This window comes from Staurois parvus, unplaced genomic scaffold (assembly GCF_062004578.1).
Source record: "Staurois parvus isolate SC_StPar_1 unplaced genomic scaffold, SC_StPar_1.0 ptg000054l, whole genome shotgun sequence".
NCBI lineage: Eukaryota > Metazoa > Chordata > Amphibia > Anura > Ranidae > Staurois > Staurois parvus.
In genome coordinates this window covers 2,920,740-2,929,587 of record NW_028317850.1, presented here as the reverse complement: position 1 = coordinate 2,929,587, position 8,848 = coordinate 2,920,740, and positions in this window count along the sequence as shown.

Here is an 8,848-nt window from a genome sequence, read left to right as displayed (position 1 = left end):
TCTTGTATGCTCAGAACACGCTATGATATGATAATGAGGTTTTTGCATTTCAATAATAATACCCAATGCCCTCCTTGAAATCATCCTGATTATGATAAGCTAATCAACTTTTTTTGCTGTACCTTCAAGGAAATGTTTACTCCCGACAAAAATATTTGTGTGGGTGAATCCCTTGTCCACTTTATTGGAAGGCTTGGCATCAAACAGTACATCCCCAGTAAACGGGCCAAATATGGAGTAAAATTCTACAAGGCATGTGACAGGGCCACGGGATATACCTACAACTTAAAGATTTATGAGGGAAAGGACAGCCAGCTAGACCCCCCTGGATGCCCTACCTATATGAGGATAAGTGGCAAAATTGTTTGGCAGCTTATAGAACTGCTGTTTGAGAAGGGTTACCATTTATATGTAGATAATTTCTGCACAAGTATTCCATTATTCCGCCATCTCTATTTGAAGAAAACTGTGGCCTGTGGGACAGCATGGGCCAACCACAAGGGCTTCCCACAATGATTGGTCACTACAAAATTAAAATGGGGTGAAACAGCCAGTTTGCGGAATTAAAAGATCCTAGCTCTAAAGTGAATGACCAGATGTTGCAGCCGTACTAAGCCCCCAGGAGATCACTCTATTGGTATAAAAAGGTTGCCATCTACTTGTTTCAGTTAGCCCTGTACGTATGTCATCTTTTCTAAATGCACACAAAGATCCCTAACCTACCTAACGTATCAAGAGGATATTGTTATAGCCCTTCTCTATCCGCATGGCCATGCCCATGAACAAATTCACTCTGATTCATTGACCAGACTCCATGAGTGGCATTTCCCCGATATCCTCCCTCTTTCCCAAACAGGCCGCAAACACCTAAAAAAAGTTGTGTATGTTCCAGTAATCAAATTCGCCGTGACACCCGATACTACTGTCCCCAATGTCCTTCCCAGCCAGGACTGTATTGGATAGTGCTTCCGGATCTATCACACATCACTACACTATTAGTCAAGATATTTTTCCAGTGTCCACTATCTGCTATTTCCCTGTATGAGCTGGACTGTTTATCAACAGTGCCTCTGCTTGCTGCCTGAACTGACCTTGGACTGTTTATTGATGATGCCTCTGCCTGCCGCTTGAACTATCAACCACATTTCTGCCTTTCACATGAATTGATCTCGACCTGTTAATCAACCATGCTTTTTGCCTGCCTCCTGAACTGATCTTATGCCCTGGGACTCTATTAGATGAATTCAAGACAACACAGGGGTCTCATGTATGTGAGGGGCTCCAAAATAGATTTTCCGAGTGGAGAAAACAAAGTTTTTGGTTTTCTCTGGGTTTTGTAATTCCCAGAAAAGGGTCTGTTAGTCCGGAGGCTTTGAAGAGATTGGGTGGGATAAAGGCTCAACCCCTGTGCCCAGGTCTTTCCTGACTAAGGCACTAAGCCTAATATTTCTGCCTGCTGCTGACTTGCTGCCATCATGCCACATGAACTGACCACACCTTTGCCTGCTACCTGTACTATGTTCCTGCCTACTAGCAGGACTGATATTTTGGCTGTGCTGACCATGTGTCTGCCTGGACAACTCATTTGGCTGTTGCTGACCACATGTCTTCCTGCTTCCTGGACCAATTCTTTGGCTGTGCTGGCAATATCTCTGCCTGCTGCCTGTAGTGACTATGGACAGTGTTTGTCAGAGCCTGGGTTTGAACCCAGGCCTTCTGCAGTGAGATGTAATGTTTTTGCTTGGTGAGCCACCTGGAATGCTGGACAGCTCCCTTGACAATTCTTTGGATGATCCTGCCTTGACCCTGTTTGTCTTGAACCTTGAACCCCTTGCTCCTTCCATGAACTTCCTGATAAAAGCCATGCCTCTGCATTTTCTCTTTGCCAGATTATTGTGCCTTCACCAGCCAATATCCCGCTTGTCTCTCCTGCTGCCGTCTATACCTTCGTTACCGACTTTTGGCTTGTTCCTGTACTACGATTTCACCTCATCCTCATCTACTACCGTTTGTGACCGACCCTTGGCTTGTTGACTGACTCTGCTTCTGCTTGATCCTTTACTTGTTCAATCTGCTACTGGTTTCCGACTTGCTCATTCCCTGGTGGGGTGATCCTGAGATCTGCGACCTGGTATCAACACGCAGCCAAATCCATCTCCACCATTAAGAGCTCTGGTGAAAACTGGTTGGTGCTTAGACCCTGCACCTAAGGTGAGCCTGTGTCCTTTCCCAGGGTGACCTGCCTGTGTACCTATCCTGCTGGTTTCAAGTAAGCCTTTACACTGCTATAGCAACTGGTCTCTGAACCTGACCCAGACCGTGACAGTATTCCTTCCTGCTGCCTGGGCGATTCCTTTCACTGTTGCTGACAACGTCCTTGCCTGCTGCCTGGACCAATGCTCTCCTCTGTGGACAACTACACTACTAAAACCACAGGTAATTTTTTTGTTTACCCTTTGCTCAGCAGAATATATCTTTGGGGTGTAATTCTTGGTATGTACATGCTATGTGTTAGAAGCCTGAAGGTGCTACTTGGATGTTGGGCCTCTGGACGTGGCAAGGCTGTAAAGTCTTACACATGCGGTATCCTCATACTCAGGAGGAGCAGCAGAATGTATTTTGGGGTGTAATTTTTGGTATGTACATGCTGTGTGTTAGAAATATCTTATAAATTGGACAATTTTGTGTTTAAAAAAAAAAAAAATGTTTTCATTTTCTTTCCACATTTTCCGAAAACGTGTGGAAAAAAAAATGACATGTTCAAAAGACTTGTTATGCCTCATACAATATATATTGGGATCTTTGCTTTCCAAAATGGGGTAATTTTGTGGGTAATTCCATTGGACTGGTGCTGCAGGGCCTTCACAATTGTGATAAATAGTCAGGAAATCAAATGTGTAATTTATACCTCTAGAACGTCCGGAGGTGCTACTTGGATGCTGGGCCTCTGAATGTGGCTAGGCTGCAGAAAAGTCTTACACTTGTGGTATCCCCATACTCAGGAGAAGCAGAATGTATTTTGGGGTGTAATTTTTGGTAAGTAAATGCTATATGTTAGAAATATCTTATAAATGGACAACTTTGTGTAAAAAAAAAAAAAAAAGATACATTTAAATTTTCTTTCCACAATTTCTGAAAATGTGTAGAAAAAAATGACATGTTGAAAAGACTCATTATGCCTCATAGAATATACATTAAGGTGTTTACTTTCCAAAATGGGGTCATTTTGTGGATAATTTCATTGTCCTGGTGCTCCAGGGCCTTCAAAAATGTGATGGGTAGTCAGGAAATGAGATGTGTAATTTATGCCTCCAGAACGCCTGTAGGTATTACTTGGATGTTGGGCCTCTGTGTGTGGCCAGGCTATGGAAAAATCTTACACATGTGGTATCCCCATACTGAAGAGGAGCAGCAGAATGTATTTTGGGGTGAAGCTGCATGTGTAATTATCATTCAAAGTTTGAGAGCGCTGAAAATTGGTCTGGGCAGGAAGGGGGTAAAAGTGTCCAGTATTGAGTTGGTTAAAGCAGTTTTTCCATTTGGAATAAATGTTTTACATAAATGAATAAAAACTTAATATTTTAAGTACCCCTGTCAGTGTTAGCTGGATCAACAGGCAACAGTAAAAGAGTCTAAAAAAAAAAAAAATTACAAACACCATGCCTAAGAATTGGTAAGCTGCAATATAATACATTTTTGTTTGTGGGTTTAATGTCATTTTAACACATGAGAATATCAATGTAATTTATAGTGTGTGTGTGACCAATCAGCCATTACTTTATGACCACTGACAGGTTAAGTGAATAGCACTGATTATCTTGTTACAATGACATCTGAAAGGCGGCAGCAAGGGAAGATTTTACATCATGTGGATGTCCAGGTGCATATGTGTCGCTTGCCTGGGGAAGAAATGACGCCATGATGCAGTATGGGAAGAAGGCAAACCAGCAGAGGCAGTGTGATGCTTTGGGCAATGTTCTCCTGGAAAACCTGGTCTTGTCATTCATGTGGATGTTACTTTGTCACATACCACCTACCTAAACACTAAACATTGCTAGTGATCAAGTACTCGCCTTAATGGAAACGTTATTCCCTGATGGCAGTGGCCTCTTTAACCACCTCCCATCCGGCCGTTGTATATAAACGGCTGGACGGTGGCAGTGCAGGGTCAGGTGGCCGTTTATAAACGGCCTCCCCACAACTTGCTTGTGCGCGTTACCTGGGAGCACGCAGCACCGCGATCCGGTGCACGCTGTGTCCTCCGAACACAGTGGAACACCGATCGTCGGACGGGACCTCTGTGCGAGGTCACGATCATGTGATCACTGATTGGCCAATCAGTGATCACATGCAGAGTAGTAAGCAAGATATCACTTGTGACATCATTGCTTACTACATGTGAAATCTGTGAATGATCACAGAGGTCACATGGTACAAAGCTATTCACAACAGCCTTGTACCATGTGACAAGCTGTGACCAATCACAGCTCACTCAGTAGTTCTCAATGGCTGCAAGAATGCAGCTAGAGAGAAGGAGAAATGATTGCTTTTACAGCCTTTATGGGTGTAAAAGCAATCCGTGTAAAAAAAACAAAATCTTCATCACCACCCACAAGTAGTACAGTGTCACCATGGTGACAAGTAAGTAAAAAAAAAAACATAAAAAAAGTTTAAAAATTATAATTTTTGGTTATAAACTAATTTGGATTATTTTTTTTTTTTTTACTAAAAAGGTAACGGATTAAATTTTGGCCAAGATTTGTGATGAAATACTATTTATTTGCAAAATTTTATAAGAAAAACACTTTTTTTCAAAATTTTTGGACTTTTCCATTTACATAGCAAAAAAAATAAAAATCCCAGTGGTGAATAAATACCACCAAAATAAAGCGTTATCTGTCTCAAAACAATGCTAAAAAAATTCATATGGGTACAGTGTTGCATGACCGCGCAATTGTCATTCAAAGTGTGATAGCACTGAAAGCTGAAAATTGGCCTGGACAGGAAGGGGGTAAAAGTATCTGGACTGGAAGTGGTTAAGCAGGAAAATGCACCCTACCACACTGCAAAAATGGTTCAAGACTGGTTTGAGAAATACAATGAGTTTGAGGTGTTGACTTGGCCTACAGATTATCCAGATCTTAATCTACTCAAGCATCTATGGGATGTGCTGGAAGATATGATCCATGGAGACCCCACCTCATAACTTACAGGACTCACAGGATCTGTTACTGACAGCTTGGTACCAGATATCACAGCATACCTTCAGAGGTCTAGTGGAGTCTATGCCTCTATGGGATAGGGCTGTTTTGGCTGCAAAAAGGAGACATACCTACTCAATATCATATGGGTCATCATAATGTTACATCTGATCAGTGTATGTGTGTGTGCATGTATATATATATATATATATATATATATATATATATATAATATGTGCCAGCAACGACTCTTTCCTTATTTGCACTCCTTCTCCCAATGTGTTCATATAAATACCCATTTTTGGCATTAATAGTTCTTTAAAATTCCTATAATATCTCACTGTAAATCCATCTGGCCCGGGCTCTTTCCAGCTGCCGTACTCCTTAATGCAACTTGTATTTCCTTCTGTGATATTGGTCTTTCTAACAATGCCAATCTTTCTTCCTCTAATCTAGGTAGTCCAGCCACTTTTAAATATGTCTGGATTTTTATATTTCTATCTCCCTCCAGATCTTTATTCTTGGGTTTAACTACATATAAGGAACTAATATTTTTGGAATATACTAGCAATTACTTTAGTTGGGTAATCTAATTCTCCTGTTTCATTTCTAATTTTCTCTATAAAATGTATTGATTTCTTTTTCCTGACTATCCTTGCCAGACATTTTCCCGGACTATTCCCCCATTGATATCTCTCTCTCAACACCCTATTAAAGACCTTTGTTTCTTGTTCCAATAAATTACTTAATTCTCTCGCTATAATAATCATATGTTGTACTTCAGTTTCTGTTCTCTTTTTATGTAATTGCTCTAATGCATGTAGTTCCTCTATTAGTATTTTTTTTTTATCCTTTCTGACTTCTTTTTCTTTTTTCCCGCCCCTATGGCAATCAAGATACACCTTATGTGCTTCCCATACTGTGGCCACTGAGACTCCCTCCATTTCATTTGCTAAAATATATTGCTCTATTTCCTCCTGTACTTTCACTTCTGTCTCTTGATCTTGGATGAGTGTCTTGTTTAGTTTCCAAGCGTGTTTTATTCTGCACCCCACTCACTTTCAACCTCATCATGACAGGAGCATGGTCTAATAATGATGTAACTTCAATATTGGATTTAATCTGTGACTCCAATAGTCTATGTTCAGTCATTATATAATACAATCTAGAATATGTCGAGTGTACAGGGGAATAAAACATATAGCCACTTGTTCCTACATGTTTGATCCTCCATGCATCCACTAACTGACATTGATTCAGTTTTTTTTTAATAGATCTTAGACATTTACCTCTATCCCTCTGTACTTGCTATGATGAATCAAGCTGGGGATCCATACAAAAATTAAAATCCTCCGCTACAACCAGTTTCCCTTCTTAAAATCCATTAACTCACTTAAGGTATTTTCTAAATATGCCATTGGATTCTTGTTTGGGCAGTATATATTTGCAAGTGTGCATTCCATTTCATACAGTTTCCCCCTTAAAAACAAAAAACGACCATCTGGGTCCACCGACCCGTCTTCTATTGTAAATCTTACATTTTTTGCCATTCCTATAGCTATTCCTTTAGCCCGTTTTTATTGGGGAGTCAGCATAATACCAAATCGGGTAATTTCTTGATTGTAACATAATTCTTCCATCTTGAGATGGATGTCTCTTGTAAAAAGACTATATCAATTGTGTTGATAAATTTCCCTTAGAATCTTGTGTCTTTTTCAAACCTTTTACATTATATATCATAAAGTTAACTACAGTCCTGTCTGCCATCCCATCATTTTTTGTCTTTTCGTATTATCCTTCTTTCTTCCCTTTCCCTTTTTTCCTTTCCTTTCTCCTTCCATTGGGTCCTCATATCTGGAGATCTTGATATTATTATAGATTTGAAACACCAAAGGACTCCCAGGTGGTCCATTCTTCTCTACCCCCATTCCTAGCCCTTGGTTCTGGTGTGGTACAAATCCCAACGTCAAGCCCTCAGTTTGGGGTGGAACTCTGTCTATGTACGCCTCCCCCCACCCCTTCCCACTCTCAAGGGGTATAGGTTCAAAGACATGCTGCCTCCCTATTCCAGCCTTCATTATACCTTTTTGCTCCATTCTTCCATCAATGCCCCCCCCCCCCCCCGCATACCACACGACTTGGTGTGGGGAAGACAGGGGGGGAGAGAGGAGCAAAAGTGAGAAGAAGAGGGAAGTCGAGAGAAGAAAAAAAGAAACACCGGAGCAATTTTGGACTTATTTGTCCACCTATTAATTAATCATATCTATTGAAGTCTCTTTCAAAATATTATCTTCTTCCACTCCTCATCCCTCTATTGCCCTCAGGGGCAGACTGACAACTCATGGGGCCCCTGGGCAATAGGGGATCATGGGGCCCCTGTGTCCTTGCCCAAACTCAAAAAAGCCTATGAAAAAAGTACCAGGGGCATCTCATGGGGCCCCCTACTGACCCCGGGCCGTTGGGCAGTGCCCGAGTTTCCAAATGGTCAGTCCGCCCCTGATTGCCCTCTCTTCTCTTAGAGATTGCCACCTTTCTTCCTCCAGCCCCCTTTTCTCCTTATTCGCATCAATCCATCCAGATATTTGTGGCATTTGCAATTCTAATTTCTCACAAAAGTCCCATAGCTCTTCTGGGAACCTCAGTCTAGCAGAACTTCCATCCCACTAAGCACGCTGGGAAACCCCAACTATATTGAATATTTTTTTTTCCGCATCTGTTCCAGTAATGATCTCATGGTTCTTCTTCTTAACAATGTTTCCGGAGCTACATCCGCATAGATCTGCAAGTTTGCTCCTTCATATTTTATTGAAGGAATCCCTCTCATTTTCATTTTGGCCCTGTTTGATGCAGTGCATACTTGACCTCACCTGGTGCAACCTGCATGGCCCATGCCAAAGGTCACCAGCTTGGGTTATTTAAAAACTGTCCAGCCTGCCAAATTCTATCCTGTACACTAATTTTTGTAGCCTGTTTTGTACAGTGACTAACCTAATCATAAATCCTTCACCTCCGCACAGCAATATCCTATTAAGGCTGGGTCCAAAAGGGGCAGTTCACCTTTTTAGGAATCCCTGCTCATTAGGCTGTTGCTTGGCAGCGTTTGGTGGGGTGAAGATTATTTCAAGTGCAAACAAGGCCTTAGAAGGGTTTCTAAACTGTTATCTTTAAACCACCCCCCCAAAGTAAGTGAACATCTACTGGTCTTTGTGGCCATCTGGTCCCAGTATGTTTGATGTTTGGGCCCAGAACAGGGTATCTAGATGCTAAAAGCTAGAATTTCAGGATCTTTCTTCACCCCATTTCTTGTTGTCAAACTTCCCAACATCCCTGTAAAGATTGGCTGACCTCTTTGCTGCTCTGTAGCAGTGCCTATCATGGGGGGTCATAGCCTTTATTCCAGACAGAAAGAGAGGTTCCAGGGTTTTCTATTTAGACCCGTTCACTGTTCCCAAATCAATACATCGGCCCTACTCTGGATCTGAAAGTTCTCAACACCATCCTCCAAGTACAAAAGTTCTGCATAGAATCTGCCAGGTCAGTCATTGCTTTCATCATCCTAGGGGATATTTTGGCTTCTGTGACTAACCAGGATGGGTCTTCAAGGTGCTAGTCCCTATTCTTGCCTGGCTTCACTTTCCAAGTGTCCA